The 18,315-nt window shown below is 35.8% G+C and overlaps 1 long non-coding RNA gene across 1 annotated transcript in view; it reads right to left on the bottom strand.

Moving 5' to 3' along the window:
• LOC147653102 (uncharacterized) overlaps positions 1–18,315 on the bottom strand; it is an 88,200-nt gene that overhangs the window by 8,588 nt on the left and 61,297 nt on the right. Inside the window, exon 4 of the long non-coding RNA XR_015286710.1 lies at positions 428–655. This is a non-coding gene — a long non-coding RNA (uncharacterized LOC147653102). The remainder of the gene's footprint in view (positions 1–427; positions 656–18,315) is intronic.

Here is an 18,315-nt window from a genome sequence, read left to right as displayed (position 1 = left end):
GAGCAGACTCCTACAGTTATGACTAAAAAACCACTGCTCCTGTTAAAAGCAGCAAGACATGGAACCTGTCCACATGTCCACAGTGAAAACATTCTTTCAAGGGGCAATAAAAACTGTTCATTTCCCCCTCTATATTTTAATCCACTGGTAAGAAACATGTCAAAGCAACCTTTTTCTATCACTTATTGAACATTTAAACAACACAAAATATTTTCTGCTATTTTTTACAGCCTTAGAAAAAAAAAAAATTCTATTACTTTTCTTATGCAACTGTCTAAGCACAGGTAAGATAATAATGGACCAACCTTGATGCTTAAGATTGCAGAAATGTTTCAGAGACCTTTCTAATAGGAAAAGCAATTGCTGAAGTGCCATAAACAAGGACCTTCTTTTTAAGGCTTAGCACAATTATATAACTTGTTCTTACCCAGGACTGTGAACAGATTATTCATTGTTGCCTGGAGAACACTTGCAGTTCAGGGTTTCCTTCAAAAAGCATGCAAAATATTCCAGCACTCTGATCATGCGCTGTGCTCTGAACCAAAATGAAGAAACTAGGGATGGTCAGCGGATTCACCTCAAAATGTTGTGTCCTTGAAATATTTCCAAACTGCAGTGCAACAGGAAGTGTTGAGGGTATTCAGTGGATGTGATACTGGAAATGGGAGCAGATCATTGTTATACATCAAAAAGAACTGTTGAGAATACCTAAACACACGAAACTTAAAATGAAATATTTATGGACTTCATGCATTTGGAAAACAGGCCCATAACGAGAGATTAATTTTCATTGCAGTATTTTTATACTGAAAGACAGAAATAAGTAATAATTCAAAAACAAATAAAACTTTTTGAAAATAAACATAATTCTTACATATATGTTCTGTTTGCATGTGATTTTGACTAATTTTCCCTCTCTTCTGTTTTCCCTAATTTATATTCTTCAATTTCATATTTTAATACTTCATGGACAAATTATTTCAGTATATTATAAAGACAAATTGTTCCATAAGCAACAGAACTAATGATACTCTGTTTCCTATAGCTTCATGTTTCATGGTTGACTTATTTGATGTCTAATAAGCACTCCAATGGAAGTTATTTCTGTGCCTAGAAATTCATAAAACCTCTCTGCTTTGTTGATTTTTCCTCTAGAAAGAAGTGAATTTTAGCTGTATCCCGTACCAAGTGAGGGGCTAGGAGTCTTTGTCTATCTGGCTGCCAATATTCACAGCAGCAATGTTTTTTGAGAGTAACACTTTTTTAAGTTGAGGAAAGCATACGAAAGAAGTAGAGGGAGCACGTTGACACAGAACACACAAAAACTAAACCAAAACCCTTAAGCCATCTAAAGGAAAACATTTTATCAGAAAGATGTTATTATTCCTAGAAATTTTAGTACAGCATTTTAGAGTAAGTGCAAGTTACAGAGATAAAGCTTTTCTGTTAACACCCCCAGTCTCCTTTTTTGCAATTGCAACACTGATTTTTCCAGTTTCATTTCATGCCAAAATATCAAAGTCTGAGTTATGGAATTATGCATTCTTTCTGGCTTCATTTTGTATCATTCATATTCCTTTAATAAACTTTGCACTAAAACCTGACTTTAAAGAGTAAATATTTTTTTTAATATTTGGCTACTGGTTAGTTTTACATTGGTTCCACTCTCTTAGCATGGGCACTACAGAAATATCAAATTAACAGCCATTAAAAGTGGGTTTGTATTACAGAGAACATAACAGTTGCCATATACCCTAAGGATATACGAAATATTCCACACTATAGAATGTCAAGGTCAACATATAAAGAGGGAGGAAGAAAAAAGAAGGGGGCACATTCAGAGAAAGAGCATTTTGTCTTCCCCAGTAACTGTCACACATGATGGAGCCCTGCTTTCCTGGGGATGGGTGAACACCTGCCTGCCCATGAAAAGTGGAGAATTAATTCCTTGCTTTGTTTGCTCATGCATGTGGTTTTGCTTTATCTATCAAACTGTCTATATTACAACCCATGGCTTTATCCACTTTTACCTCTTCCAGTTTGTTCCCCCATCCCACTGCAGGGGCATGAGGGAGCAGCAGTGTGGTACTTAGTCAATAGCAGGGGTTAAAACCACCCCAAGCCGAATGGGGTTTATTTTTTTCCTTTCCAGTACTACAAATACAGAATAGCAGAAAAAGGAAATCAGTGTGATTTAAAATAGGACTACACTTTAGTGCAAAAAGAATTTTCCTTAACAAAAGGCCAATTCTAATTGGCTCACTGAAAATCCTAGTAAAAACTTTTGGATGCACAGAATTGTAATAATCAAAGAACTGAACTGTTATAAAAACTTTTCAATGTTTCTGGGTGAACATTATTACAATCCAACCAGCAACAAGAAAAAATAATTAGTTTTCACAGAATACTGACTTTTATATCAAAGTTGCTGCTTGTAGTCATTGAAAAAAACAGAAAACGTGGACAAAGCTACCTCAGTGTGATATGTTCAATTAATTTTTAAGATAAATTCTGTTACCCAAAGTAATTTATTCTAGGACTGTCTCAAACACATTTTGCTGAAGATTCAATATTTTTTTTCTCTGTAACAAAGGGAGACTTTGGTGTGGTGCAGTACTTCTTATTATCTGTTCCACTCTGTATCTGCCACATATTCTGTGCTGCACAAGACATGTACAGAACAAAAGATAAAATACTTCTCATAATAGATTAATAATGCAATGACTTTCAAATCATTCATGTAAAATCATTTTCAAAGCTATGATGGAAAATTCACAAGCCTTACTTGGTATCATTTTTGTGATGACATCTGCTAAGCACACACTCCCATTTTTCTAAACAATTACTGTAACAAGCATAAAAAGTAGGATCTTCCCAGAGAAGCAGACAAATATAAAATGCTCATTATCCTGGAATAAGCTAAACTTGGCCTAACTAGCATCAATAAACTGTGAGAAGATGACCAGTCATTAAAGTATAAGAGCAGTTTCAAGTTCCTCTTTTGTGATACCAGGAAAGGTGTAATCAAAAATAACACTCTAGACCAATATTTGCTTCTTACCATGCATTTCCAGGCTCTGAGTCTTATAAACCAAATCCACATTTAAGCTTGTCAAAAGAATTTTCAAATATTAACTGGCAAGATGGGAGGAAAAGCATGGAGGACCACTTTCAAGGATGACTCTAGAGAGCCACAGACTTCCATTTAAGCAGTCTCAGGCAAGTGATATGACTAAATAATAGAGAAAAGTCAGAAGCTTTTTATAGGCATCTCTCTGGTCTCATTTTATTATAGGAGTGTGGTGGCTCCAAACACTAAGAGATGAGGCAACTTGGTAAATTTCTCCCTTGAGGCAGAGTTCAAAGTAATCAATTACAGGCAAAAGGAAATTCCTAGGAACAGAACAGAATTGTGCATCTTGAACCATGGTGAAGGACAAGCCCATGACAGAAACATATTTTGCAGTGACCTAGAAGACAATAAGGTTTGACAGATGAGACAAAGAGCCATAGACCTGATGAGTAAGTGTGTTTCTTTCCCTCTTATGCCTAATAAAGCAGCTAACCTGGGACCCAGAATGAGTTAGCACAGTCAGATCTGCACATTTACACTTGCAATAGACAGAGTTTATGCCTTGATGTACACTGTTGAAACAAAGAAAGCAGGAAAACAAGCTTGATCATTCTGACATGCTTCTACCTGGTGTCAGAGTAACCTAGTAATACTGGCAGGTAGCAACAGCTTCTTTCCTACTCTACATGCAGTGTCTATTAAAAAAATGCCAGATTTAAGTGCTATTGCTGGCAAGATTTTAAGGGGTGACACATTCATGCTTCAGACTAATTACTTAATTGAAGCAGCAACTCACATGCTTCCTGAAACACACCTGTGTACAGGGACAGGAAGGTACACACACACACACACATCCCCCCATTTGTAAAGATAAATCTTCAAAGCATGTCTGGCCCAAATTACAGTGGCCCAATGCTCTTTCTCCTGGCACAGCCACCACAAGCATGTTGTGAAAGACTGGCATTAAGATCATCCTTATTTTTCTGAGTATGCCTTTTTAAAAGCTGTAAAACTTCCATGCAATTCAAAGGTAAATATACTTCCTCTATTGATTTCATGGCATTTAGCTAAACAGTCGATTTCATTCTTCTTTAGGAGTTGTGTTCATTTCACAAGATGAACCTGCCCCCCCTTTAAGTTTGCATTGACCCCCACTCTACACAAAGGCATAATTCCATGTTTCTGACATTGCAGCTTCCACAGCAACCACTGCTATGATCTTGAAGACAACAATTTTGAGCAACTAAAAAAGGGAATAAAACACATTAAGCATGTTTAATCTGGACTCTTCAGTTGCAGAACCTCTTTACAGCTTCAAGGAAGAAAAGCTGTCTATTCTTCTCCACCCTGCATGTCACAGAAGCTATAACAGTTATCAGCTTAATGTACTCTCACATGGGAAACTATGTATTTTTACTAAATCCACAGGAACAAATTCTAAATTTACTGTTTGTACAATAATTCTCTGTCTATAGACCTCCTTTCTGAGAGCAGATGTTCTCTGAAATGACATAATCCTTCTCTGACTAGATGGCAGTTGTCTCACAGTTCAGATATTTCAGCATCTGAGCATTTAATGACAGAGATCAATCAGAGAAATAATAAAAGGACACAAAACCTAAAGGGCACGCCAATTGCACTACTCCTCAAAAAAACCTGCAAGGCAAAGGAAATTCCCATCAATATTTTCACATGAAATGTGCAATGTTCATATAACTAAATGGATCCCAGTGAGGGACTTGCCTCTTTGCACACCTGTGCACTGCCAGGCTTCCTTTTTTACAGTAAGAGAGGACATAGTGCTTTCACATCTATGAGCGCATTGATCACGGAGGACTGAAAGCTGGCTGAACTGCCAGGCTGAAAACTGACGGGTGGACAGTCACCAGTGGGGTTCCTCAGGATAAATACCAGGCCACCAGCACTTAACTTCCTGCATTAACAACCCAGAGGATGGGACAGAGTGCACCTTCAGCAAGTCTGCAGATAACACGATGCAGGGAGCAGTTGATGTACCTGGCATCCACGCTGCTGCTCAGAGGAACCAGGACTGGCTGAGGAAAAGATCCGACAGGAACCACTTGTAGCTCAACAACAGGACATGCAAAGTCCTGCACTTGGGACCAGTGGAGACTGGGGCTGACTGGCACCTGTCATCCAAGGAGAGGCTGAGAGCTGGGGGTGTTCAGCCTAGAACACAAAAGACTCTAGGGGAACTTCTCACCGTGTATACATAACTGATGTGGGGAGTAAAGAAATAGTGCCAGACCCTTTTCACTGATATAAAGTGACAGAAAGAAGGCAATAAACCTATGTTAAAACACAGGAAATTCCATTCAAATAGAAGAAACCGGGGAGGAGGGGGGAAGAGGTGTTTGGTTTTTCAGGGGTGTTTTTGCTTGGCTGTTTTGCTTTCCACTTTGGGTTGGGTTTTTTCCTTTGTGTGAGAGTGGTCAAACACAGGCTGCCCAAAGCAGTTGAGAAGTCTCCATCCTTGGGCATACTTAACACACAAATGTAGATGGCTCTGCACAACCTGATGTAGTTGATGTAGATGACCCAAGTTTGAACAGAGGAGGGTTTCACTAGATGATCTCCAGAGGTGCCTTCTCTCCACCTCTTGCTCTTCTGCAAAAGAGCAGCTACATAAAGCATCCTTCCATGACAGCAGCAGCACTGATCACATTTTACATTGAGCAATTCCTGAAGCGTTATCCATGGGGAAGGCTGCCTATATTACTGGTATAAAGAAAGCTGTTCTTTCCTCCACATTGCTCCCTGATCATAATTTTTTCTAGCTTTTCACTAGTGCTAGCAATCACAAGATCATGGAGAGTCTAATAAATTGGAAATTAGATGGAAATAAAACATGAAAATGAGTTTTCAGTTGATGCAGCCAATTACATAATACACACTCTCCAGTAAAAAGTAAGACCAAGATCAGCTTAAACCCTCTCAGAATCACCCTAGACAAATTTAACAACTACACTCTCAAAAGCAGGACAGAGTGCTACAACCAATTCAAAGAGACTACTAGAGAAAAAACAAGAGCTGATAGAAGACAAGACATAAGGAGAAATTTCTGCTAAAAAGACGACTGCAGCAAAAAGAAATATTCTCCATTTCTGACTTAAAAATATCATGGGAAGGGAAGCATCTAAAGAAACCAAAGAACCCTCAGAAGTAAAATATATAATAAAATACATGTTAAAAATGGATGCTTTCCATTGTAAAAATTTTGTATGGATTTTTTTTTTTTGATCTGCAAAAAATCCGTGTTTTCAACACCCAGATTTATAATGCTTGCCCTGCTCAAGGCAAAACATAACAGTTTTGGGAGCTTTTACGAAGTCTATATATACATATGTGTTTTAAGCTGCAAATGTGACTTGTTTCTAGAGGTGTATGTGGCCATTTCCTAGATCAGTTGCAAGATTAGAACTTTAGAGAAAAGGTAATTTACTGCCTGGCCTGACACTCTTTTATCTGAACTCCTGGTCTCATTAGGAGTGCCTGTTAATGGCACTCCAGATTCCCTTGTGCCTACTGCTCCACACAATTTCACTCTCCACAAAGTGCCACCTCTTTTTCCTGCCAAGAGCTGAAATATGCACCAAGAAGTGGAGGATAGTAAGCAGATTCCCAGTTGAATGCCATATGATATAACCAAGGCCCTCATCCCAGAGTACAGATGTATAGCAAAGCAACAGGCATAGAACCCCAGGTTTTGTAAATAGCATTTCCCTGCAAACAAACATCGGTTGCAGCAGGCTGGCAAAAAGAGGGAAATATTTATTTACATACTAAATATTCTTTAAATGGATAAATGAAACGTTTTCACTACCTCCTCTAAAACTCCATGTTAACGTCTGTGTATGAGAATTTAAAATTTCTTAGTTCAGAATACACCAGCCAACAGCATAACTTAAAAAAAAGCAGCCCATTAATTGCTGTGCTCCATCATGATATTTCACCATTATTACCTTAGAACAAATTATGGGAGGATTTCTAAGTTGGGGGGGTTTTGCTACCAATTACATTAATAAGTTCAATAGAGAAGTTTAAAAAATATTAATCAATACCACATTTTAAAAAAAGGTTAGAGGTAAATTACATATATTCCATGTATTGCAAAACCAAGTTCACTCCTCATGGAGTGTAATTTTTATTCTTGCGTTTTGGGCACAGCAACTGACAGAGCATATTAAATTTGAAAGTTATCCAGACAGAGTTCATTTTAAAGAATATAATCAGTTTTGCTTCTGGAAATTTCTGTGCTTTCAGTTTATAACAGATCTAATCAAACCTTCTCTGTGAGTTTTTCCTTAAATATTACCATCACAGGGAAATAGGATATGTAAGAGAATAAAGCACAGCTTTAGGCATTTCAAAAAATATTTTTTTTCTGTGGTTTCTATTTCCCAGGAGCTTTGTTTGCTTGCTTGCTTGTTTGTTGGGTGCTTTTCTTGAGTTGGTTTGCTCATTCTCAGAGACATTTGTTTCAGAATCTTCTTTCCTACATTTCACCAAGTTGTATGTAAGATGAAATACAGAGAAAAGAGTGGACTGTGCAGTTTTCATCCCTTTCAACCTTCACAACTTCTCCCCTCATTTGCTATATAAATAATTCTTTATATATCAAACTCATTTCCAAGCAGATGAGATCTTAAGTCACAATCTCATCTGTGATAAATGAAAATGCCTGTTATACAAATAAAGCAAAGAAATTGCCATTATGTTACTGGTATATTGGAAAGTCAATGGCTTTAAATTCCTTGTCATTTGCATCGTTCATGTTTCACTAAGTGAAACATTACAGATACAGGAGGAAATCATCATAAAAGCTGAAACCACGTGTTCATCAGGAGGATGTCATACTGGGTGTAGAACAATCTAATCATAAAGGTTACTAGACTTGTTTTTAGTTTTTCACTGCTCCAGGAAGCAAGAAACTGATAGACATAAATGTTGCATAGCAGTCACTCAATAAACTATATCCTAAGTTTCCTTTTCTTAACCTGTCACTTGAAAATTGCCTTTAAACCAATTAGAAATATTGTGCTGGGCCAGACTGGATGAAATAGTTACTAAAATACAGCCAGAATTAAAGCTTTATTCACCACCTTATTTGCAAAGTCATAAGTATCTAAAAATCTGCACTTTTCTGACTTCCATTCAGAGTTAGCTCAATCACACATTTGCTTTAAAGGGAAGGAAGGGAAAAAAAAAAAAAAAAAACTACCTTGCTTCTAACTTGTAGTTTTGGATAAGCATGATGTGTTTTTCCCCTAGTACAAAAAAGAATTTTAATATTTGAACAAATCTGGCTTGCACCTGTGATTTTTTTTTCCCTGCTTAGGAATTTGTCTCATGGGGGTATGAGATTTTCCAAGGCTAAAACAAAAACAAAAAGAAAACCAGAAATACCAAAATAAAAGCTTGGAAACTCTCTTATCTTGAAGTTGTATTTTTTCCCATCGTTATTCAAAATTGTATATTGTTTGGAGGAAATAAAGTCAGGGAGAATACAAGAGCAGTAATTGCCTGAGTAATGTTTCTTTGTTAACAAACTGGGTTAACAATGAGACAAAAACAAATCACTTGATTGAAAGACATTGATGTTCTCAACTGCAACTGACTTACCTTAATTTTTCCTTCACCAACTCTACCCAGCTTACAAGAGAGATGAACAGAAAATTCATTCTCTGAGGAGAACTATTACAAAAGGACTTTATTAAACCAGGTATTCCACTTAACAAACAATCAACAATCAAGCCAACAATCTTAACTCACGGAGAAATTCAAACACACCTAACAAAGCATAATACAGAAATATCTGCTATATGCATCATGTTAATCATCATCATGTTTGTTAATTTTTTCAAGTGTTTGAAATTCTATTTGTATGCTAATTATGGAGGTGCAACAAAAGGTATGTAATAGCAAACAAGCCAGTCTCCTTCACTTCAAGTGAAAGTACTTCTGTCCACTCAAACTACTGGCACATAATGCTTTGTATTAGAAGATGTGCAGAGCTTTGGGAGAAATTATTTTTTATCTTTTCAAGCAAGTATAAATGCTTTTGTCCCATACAAACCTCTAATGTTAAAGCTATTCTTTTATCTGTCAAGGTGCCATCTGGATGTTCTGCCAATATAAAGGCTCCTGGCTTCGAATGAACAGAGCTAGAAGCACTTAGATCTTCTCTTCCTGTGTGATGCTGCCATTGTAATTATAGTTACTTTGAGTTTATACTACCCATGCTCTCTCTCCACAGGCTGTGGAAGGAAATGATGGCCTGAAAAAGTCCTGAGAAGCAAAAGAAAGGCAGCTGGTGCAAACTGGGGATCCATTTTTCAGTTCCACCTCAGACATTCATTCAGACTTCCTTCCCGGGGGGGGGAAAAAAATATTTTAAAAAAATTTTAAAAAGCATCTCTCAGTGTCACAAGTATGTAATAATCCACAGAGTACATTTAGAAACCATATTTTCAACTAATGTCACCAGCTTCAGAATTGTGGTTTGAGTTTTCCCATCAAGTGCAAATCATTCCCAGACCCAAATTTACTATTCAGGCAGGAATTCCTGTGTTCCAGAAGAAGGAACCAAGCAATTCCTTCTCTCTTGAGTTCATATACAACAAGTCTGGAAGAGTCAGTACCAGAGCAATGCTTCTAGGAAAGTGTTTTATCCCACTTGATGTGTTCTGTTTAGTTTTAAAAGCTTTAACAAAATACAAACCAGTTAAGAGCTAAACTGATAAACTCATACAATTCTCACTGTCCACTTCCTTTCCTTTATACTCAGTGTTCTGTGTTTAAGACATTACTGGTTGCCAGAGAAAAATCTGATGTTGCATTCTTCTACAAGTCATAGAAAATCATTCTGGCATGGAGCTGATCTCACGTTGTGTTTCTTAACACTGCTCTACAGTGTCCAAAATACAGTTTTTAGTGACCATTCAGGTACAAGTAGGCACAGTTTATTTAGTTTTTATGCAAAGCACCTTCTCCCTACCTACATAAGTTCCAACTGATGTGCTGGCCGAGTGGTCTTTTGAGATAAGAGACTTTTTAAGGCAGGGTCTGTAAGCTTCAGCTCAAACAAATTCCAGTAACGTTAAGCCTGGAAATTTCAGCACCAGCTTTGGAGACTGTGACACACAGGCTTCAATCGTCACCCCAATGAACAGATTTGTTCACTTTCCATAAAAAGTAAGCAAAGCAGCATCTTGGGAAAAGAGCTAACAGTGTAAGCTTTTGAAATGGGATAGTGAGTGTGATGTCAAAACCAATATGAAGTAATAATATTGACACCATAAATAAATGGGGGATAAATAAGTACAAGTGAAACCCAACCTCATGTAAAGCAGTTAATTTGCTCCACTATAGTGGAACTGGGGCTAAGATTACATAAACTAAGACAACTTTAATGCTTTTACAGAGGAAAGCTTCAGAGATGCACACTTACAGTATATGGCCAACAATGCTATGTAAAATGAGATTAAAGGTTCTTGATCTGTATTTTGAGTCCCACAACTTCAACGCACCATCCTCAGAGTCTGCCATTTTTGCAACCTTCACAGTCCTTAAAAAAGGTTGGACACTAACACAACATTTCCCATTTCCCTAGAACTTGAAAAGCCAGATGACTAACAGTCTTTGACAATGGAAATGGAATGCTCCCTGCCAAGGACTCTGTGCACAGACCATACAGATGATGTGACGAGCTTCTAAGTGACTATATTACAATAAAAAAATGAAGCATCCTTAGTCCCTATGCCCTGCTTTTTGGTGCACTGGCTTTGAACCATCTGTAAACACACCACATGCCAGGAGGACCAAGTCAAGAAAGCATCAAAGCACATAAATTAAATGGCTCTTTTATCTCAGTCCCAATTGTTTCTACATTTTATTCTAATTTTTTGTTTCATACATAGCAGAGCTGAAAGTTGACAAATCCAAGAGATGCTATCATATTTATTCATCTCAACACCAATCACCTAATATTTCATAATTTTTATAACAAAAAAGAGTTTTCTGTTCATGCCATACATGGCTGATAGGTCCTAGTTACCTTCCATATTTTGATTTTGCTGTCCATTTCCACTGGGCAATAGCCACAATAGTTTGATTGGAATATTCATGATGTACAACAATTACTAAGGGACAGAAATTCTTCAGTGAAAGATCCTTTAGAAATATAATTATATTCCCATGTAGTTTTCAAATCAATTTCAAATATCTAAATGCATAAGGACTGTCATGTAATTGTAATTCAATTTGATTCAGAATATAATGCAATTTTACTAATGTCTATATAAGACATAAAAAGATGAGGTACCTTACACAGGAGTGTACCATTCATTAATATTATTGAGGAACTGCCTTACTAAAAAGTTACTTCTGAATTTTACCATGTCTTTAGAGGGATGAAACTAAATTGTCTTTTGCATTATTTATTGCATAATTTTTGAACGTCTCTATCACACTCATTGTGAATCTATAGCCCCATACATCAAAAAGAAATGGGAAAAAAAACTGGGTATAATATTTAGGACATGTAAGTAAAAAGTACAAATATTGTCAATTCTCATAACCATTCAGAGTCCATCAAAGAATGGCTACTTAATTTCAAAATCTATACAAGTAATATTTTAATATTTCAAAGGTGCAAGAAAAAGCTATATCTCAGTGGCTCAATTCCTATGTAAGTTATAGAACCATAACACAATTTAATAGAACTCTGAATGTCATTATACAGATTAAAGGACTGGTACACATGGGCTGGCAGCTGATATATGCACTTTTTTAAAATGAGAAAGTCTTCGGTACAGTTTGGCTTCCTTAATTTAATAAATATCATATGCTAGTTTTTGAAAATTCTTTATGTAAGTCATATATCATCAAAATACACATCTACCCTAATTCTTCTTAACAGTATTCTGCTAAAAGCCCTGAAACATCATATCACAGAGTTACATTATGTTATTTGTTGTTATTTATTTCTTCTAAGACATTAGATATTGTGCATCTCTATTTTTAGAAGGAATCAGCACCAATATCTGGGCATGGGCCTGTGAACAGGGAGAAGTGTTCCAATTATCAGTCTTTGTAAACTTTACTGTTCAAAGTGCATTGAAATGAGACGAAGAAAAAGAAATAAAAATTTAATTCAATTAATATTAATTATCAAATTTATAATTAATTTAACTAAATAAAATGCAAGCTATGAAAAGTGGTACTCAAAAAGAAGCTACTTTAGAATATTTTGAGTCATAACATACACAGTGAAAATGCAGAGGCCAAAAGCAAATGTATTAGAAGGACTAGATCTCTTTCATGCAACAAAAAAAATTAGTTAGCCTTTGCATGGTCCTATAAAAGGAATTCTAAGGTGCTTTTACAGCTCACTATGTACATTTATTCAAATGTTATGACTTCATTGGAAAACTGACATTTCTGATTCAAAGATACACCCCTATTTTTAAGATAACTATTGCCAAAAAAAGTCTCTTTTTATACCTACTTTATCTCTTTTTCTAGTTACCTATGTGCAAAGATTTTCTTTTTATTTTTCTTGTATTGATAGTACATTGTGTAAACTCTTCAATTATTCCTTTTTTTTGCAGCAAACCAAATTATAAAACTAAAACAATTATTCACTTGCATTGTGAGCTTTTAAACTGAGGAGTACATTATATTATTTTGACCTTTTCCTCCCATTTCTTAGGCAAGACATTTTATAATGTGATTTATTGAACAGTCAAAAATCAGGATTTAGATGCAGGTTCAGGTAGAAGGAATTCTGACTGGTTTATAGGTGTATAACAAAATATAAATGTACCGATATCAGCAGGTTTGAGATAGTGGAAAAAACTTGGTTGTTAATTTCAGTTTCCAAGAAAAAACATTAACTTCTGTAAAAATTTAAAAGTCTATAATGAAACTTCTTAGGTCAAAGTAATTATTATTATTATTAATAATTGTATTAATTATTTATCTATAATGAATACCTACTGAGAATTAATAATTATGAATACAATAAATTTACTACTATATTGATCCAAAAACTAAAATTAGTTTATAAAGTAGTTATTCAGGGAATCATAGCAAATAATGTGGTTTGGAAAGTACTTGTGAAAGTTTCTTATGCAACAGAAAGTAAATATCTCAGACACTGACATGAAAATTATTTAAATCAGTGCAATGACTTCCATTGACTTCAACAGGTTTTAAAATACAATTTTAAAACACACAGGATCAGAACTAGTCAAAATTCAGAATTTGGACATTCAAAAAATGTTAATGTATTTAGGTACCAGCAGTTGTTAGCAGGTTTAACAGATATTACAAAAAAGATTCTGGAAGTGATAAAACAATATTTTAAGGTCTGATAATTTGGTGAATTACAATTCATCTTAAGTTTAGAGACAACAGAATGCAGCTCTCTGCAGTTAAGGATTGCCTTCAGCAATAACTTCATGTGGAGGGCTGATGCTGGCCAGCTGCCAGACACCCACCCAGCTGCTCTCACATTCCCCCTTCCTCAACAGGACAGAGGGAGAAAAAAAGATCAAAACAAAACAAAAAGAGAACACCTCATGGGTTGAGATAAAGTCAGGGAGAGATCATTTGCCAGTGACTGTCACAAGCAAAGTAGACTTGGTATGTGGAAAATTAATTTAATGTATTGCATATTAAAATAGACCTCGGTAGTGAGAAATAAAGACCAAGCTGCAGCAATTATTTTCCTCAACTCCCTTTTTTACCCAGGCTCAATTTCAGTCCTTCACTCCCATGTCCTCCACAGTCTCCCCATCCCGAGCAGTGAAGGGTGATGGGGACCGAGGGGCTGCAGCGAGTCCTTGGCAGCTTCCCTCTGAAATTGTGTTATATGAACATCCACCTGGGAATAAATCTGCATCTGTGGTATTTCAAAGCTATTTATATGATGTAATAAATATAGTTTTACTTGGATTAGAAAGAAATGTAAAATCCTCAGAAAAGCTGATGGTTTTGTTAAGGAAAAAATCCTTATTACCTTCTGAAGTCAGTAGAAGTTTCAGCATTACCCTAATACAAAAGACAGTTGATAATTACAACTGCCAATAAAACTTGTTGTGAGCTTCACCATCTTTGCCTTTTTGTTTTGTTCAGCTTATACTTGGCAACCATTAAATCACAGTTGTCTCGCACATGGTCGCTGTTCACTGAAAACACAGCCAATTCCACACTAATTCTAGCAAACTCCTTCTTGCTTGAACTAAAAAGTACATCTGATTTCAACAATGGACATGCAAACTCTTATTAAACAAGAAAAACCCAATCAAGTAAAGAAAAAAATCAATAAGACCATAATTGAAACAAAGCCATCTGCATACCCTAAGAAAACAAAGACACCTATGACATTTAGCTTTTAGTTTTTTTAAATCTTTGCTATCCCTCCGTCCTCTTTCTTATCCTCAACAACTCCTGGGGAGGGGGGAAAAACTGGTTTATTTTGTTCTCAAGTTCAAATAATTTTTTTTCCATAAAACCATGATTCAGCTTTATAAAATATTTTACAGTTTATAGTTTTTTGCCCAGTTCCATACATTTTCACGTTCATTTTAACAGTATTAATCAAGACAGTATTTCTCAAATATGGGACAACTGGTATATATGAACCAGGAAATTTTGTAGGGAGGTATTAATCATTTTCTCTAATGTCTAAGGGGCAAAGATATAACTTTTTTTCCACAAACAAAACTTCTATTTTGATTGGATATTAAAGGTAAATTATACAGAAGCAGTGGCTATTCATGGATTTTTACTGTAGTAAATGCATTTGCAAATCCTACACTGTAGCACCAACTAACAGGAATTTATTTTACTGAATTTGCAATTTAAAAAAAATTGTATCTATTTTACAAAGCAGCATCAGCCCCCAAAAATCCATGTTTCATGAAAGTAAACTGGAATTAATGAGCTTATTAAACTTAAAATGTCCAGTCTTTTCCACAGTCTTTCCCATAGACCTTCATGCTTGCAAAAATTAATGACAATGACACCACAGGTAAGAAAGAGGGCTGTGCTGGGACAGAGGAGAAGAGAAAGAAACTGGAGACTGATAGAATGTAGAAAAGTAAGGGAAATGCAGTTAATTAATGTTATTTTATGTACATATTGTAGTAAGGAAAAGCTTTAGCTCAGCTAAAGAGTCCGTAAAAACCCATTGGTTGCAAGAGATTGCCATGAAACATCTGTTCCATCAGTCCCAAACTCAGCAAAATTAACAGAGCAGTTAACACAGAGGCCTTCAGGACTTGAGAATATTTTGGAAATCGGGTTGAAAGTGCAGGACAGGATTTTTGAGAAATCAGAGTCTCAGTGTAAGGACCAGGAAGGCTTTGAGACCTGCTGGAAAATATGACCAAAATATTGCTGGGCAGGAATCATGAAATGAAATGTAAAATACATAAATCAAGAAAGTGGACTTCTTGTACTTAAGTAAACAGTACAGAATTGTTTTTTTTTAATTGTCTGTGTTGCTGTTGGAAGGCAACAAGTCTATTTTCCTTCCAGACATCTCTACTGGTCAAGGTAATAAGGGTAGAAGTTTCTGGTTAGTTTAAAACTTGTGTTATTTGCTAGAGAAGGAACATCTAATTTAAAAATATATTGTCTATGTGCTTTTTACACAGGGAGCTTAAATATTCAACTAAATCACCTTCCTCTACAGCCAAAATCTTTATTTTTTCAACTAGGTACAGGAGTTCTCAAACTTAAAAGTACTGAGAACATGAGAGCGCTGTACAGACATTGTGCCTTGAGTCCAAGAGGAACTGAAGTCTCTCCCAGGGGCCCAACAACATACTGAGACTTCAAAAGGAACCACAAACACTACCTTTAAAATAATTTCAAAAAATTCAGTCACCATTATTCGTGCCTTTTTTTTATTATTATACTCTGCAAACTTACTGGAAACCACAAAGTGTAAAAATAATTAAGTTTTAGAAAGTCCCCAGCAGCTGAGCTTACGTACAAAACTCCTTTGAAAATGCATAGTTCCTCAAATACTGTAATAAACACTTTGGGTTCTTGATCCTAAATGCAAAGAGGAAAAAACATAAAAGGAGGGAAAATACTTCTCAGTGATTCATATTTGGTTAAGAATGTTTTCTCAGTCTAAAATATTGCTTTGTCTTCCATATCTATGGAAACCAACAGACAACAACATTGATACAGGCACCTATTTTTCTCCTGCTCATTGAGCAGAATTTCAGGAAGGTCCATTCAAATCAATAAATTTTCACAGTAGGCTGCAAATCAAATCATTACTTCCTGCTCAGAATGCCTCAGAGTAGCTCCACACTGACAATCATAATGAATAGGGAATAAAGCCACAAAATTGCTGTTTAGCAATTCTTAGTTCCTAGGCATAGTGACAATGAACTGAAACACAGGGGCACCCCCCAGAGGAGGAGGAATTGTATGCAATTGTGACTCAGATGAGGAATGTAGAGATGCTAATGTAGTTTATTAGATGCTATTTTAATCTCTCACACCATGAAACATGAGAAGATGGTAAAAGAATCCAATAGGAACTGCCACAACATCATGCTGATTTTCATTAAATTTGTTGAAAGGGGACTCAGCATGGAATTATTAAACTGCTTTCAAAGGCAAATGACTAAAATGGCTCATCTATTTTTAGCCATTCTTCTCAATCACCTTTTTTTTATGGTGACACCTACTAGCTCTGGCTATATTTAAGGTTCTGTCAGGCTTTCCTCAAAACCACAATTTTTTCAGTCTTCTACACTGGTGATAAACAATCTTCCTTTAAAATTAGCAATAAAGCTATTTAGGAATGTTTTTTAAAACAAAATATAAAGACACCTAGTAAGCCTTGCCTTCCATCTAAAACATTGTGAAATTACAAGCTCCAAAATTATCTTAACCTTTTGATGGCTTAGAAACAAAATTGGTTCTTCCATAGCAAATGTATTGAAGAGTAGTTTATATTTAAACTAGATGCACCCTTAATGTATACATACACACATGTATATAAGAAAGTACATTTATGTATATGCAAAAATTGTAGAATGATGTGCTTCTTGAAAATATTTACAGAGAAAATGTTTCTTTTTCAGTGAACTTAATGGTAAAAAGGAAACACAGACATCATAGTTTTGGTTACAAAAATCTCTACATGCATGAATTTAAGTTATAGGGAAGGTTCCTGTTATTGGGACTCCAATTGGAAAAGGAAGTGCTGCTGCAGCAATTTAATATATGTAAAAAAGTCTGAGTGAAAGGCAAAGCATCACCACACCAAATACACTCCTATTGCTCTACTGTCAGGGCATCTGTAAAATGTGAAAATTTTTAAAGTTTTTTAAATACCCAGGGTTTTAGAATCACCCAAATTTTAAAGTCACACAGCAAACTTCATCCTCTTATGAGGACCTACAGTTCTCTTTTTTTTTAATTCAAGGCAGTATTGACATAATTTAGAATAACAATAGTTACTTTCATGTAGCCTTTAACCTACAAAATCAGATAAATCATCGTCATTTTAGTCCCTTTCCTCTGATCTCCCACACATTCAAAATATGGCCTCACCTCTTTAAAAAATTCCTACTTGAGATGCTTAAAAATTGGTCTGTGCTTATAAAGAAAAATTGACTTATCAGCTGGCCCTACAGATCCATCTGAGCTACTTCAGATCTTGCAATACATCACATTATAAGGAAAAATAGCTCTTGCAAAGAGAAGAAAAAAAATTGAGGAGAAACCCTGCTTTTATGAGAAGGGTGTTGGAGGTCCAGGATCCCCAAGATCATTAAAAAACTGGCAGAGGATGGCAGAGGATGGATCTAAAGAACAGACAACTACAAATAATTTCCAGAGCATGAAAGCTTCCAAAGAGTGATTCTTGAACACACCACTTCTTTCTTAATTTCATGGTAGAAATATACCTGAATACCCAGCATTGTTCATCTAATCTGCTGAAATGCATTTTAGTAATTAAAAAAACGCTACAAACTTGCCTGATGAGTCTTTCATCAGCTTTCAACCGTGACTAGGCAGGAGCAGCCATTGTGACTTTTTAGTCCTAACAGTGCTCAGGGTACTGATCCCAGCCTAAGTAAAGCTGTATAATTTCATTGGTACATGCAGTATCCAGACAGCACCTTTGTTGCTTCATTCAACTGCTTAAAGCCATTTGAACGTGAATGCAATTTTATTCATTT

Source organism: Cyanistes caeruleus, chromosome 5 (assembly GCF_971803275.1).
Source record: "Cyanistes caeruleus chromosome 5, bCyaCae1.hap1.1, whole genome shotgun sequence".
NCBI classification, from domain to species: Eukaryota; Metazoa; Chordata; class Aves; order Passeriformes; family Paridae; genus Cyanistes; species Cyanistes caeruleus.
This window is presented reverse-complemented; position numbering and strand designations above follow the sequence as displayed.